We start from the raw sequence: 820 nt of genomic DNA on the forward strand, positions 1-820 counted from the left end.
TTGATTAATGAACATTATTACAAAGAGTCAATTCTACAATAATTGATTGGCTCTAGGGCACCTACTCCAACAAAGCATACATCGCCGCGGCAAAATTTCTTCTTTGTCATGGTAAAGCCTGCATTTTAAGAACTAGATTTTGGGCAAAGAGTTCATTGCCATGGCGACAAAGATCCTTTGTCATGGCGAAGTCTGCACTTCCAAATTTCCAATCTTCCACCTTAAAACAAGCAAAACTAAGGGCATAAAAGCATAAATGAATTACGTACCTCAATGTGGGCGTTACGCCCAGCCAAAAAGTATGAGCACAAACTTCTATTTGTAATGTTTTCGTTGTTAACCAGGTTTTGACCCTATAATGTGTGGAATTTGCTTTGATTGTTAGATGTTGGTAATGTTTTTCGTTGTTGTTTTTGTAATGTGCAACATCAAATGAACGTATGGGGAATTATATGTGTTATGCAATTGCTATGAATTAGCACTCTACGGTAAAGTATTTAGGGGATAGGTCCTGTTTATAATGGATAGATGGTATGAGTCTTGTCCTTGTGTGTGAGTAAGAGTGACCGAGCAAGTATATGATTAAAGCCTAATTTTGTAATCCATGGAAATTAAAACGGTGTGAAACTAGGTTTTTAATATGTGTCTTTTGTTTCGTGTAAAATATATGGGATAAGCTCAAATGAGGTTAGGTTTTCTATTATATGTACTATGTAATAGTGAAAAACCTAATGTTAGAGTGACCGAGCAAGTATATAATTAAAGCCTATTTTTGTAATCCATGGAAATTAAAACAGTGGGAAATTGGGCTTTTAATACG

The sequence above is a fragment of the Pistacia vera genome, unplaced genomic scaffold (genome assembly GCF_008641045.1).
Source record: "Pistacia vera cultivar Batoury unplaced genomic scaffold, PisVer_v2 Contig815, whole genome shotgun sequence".
NCBI lineage: Eukaryota > Viridiplantae > Streptophyta > Magnoliopsida > Sapindales > Anacardiaceae > Pistacia > Pistacia vera.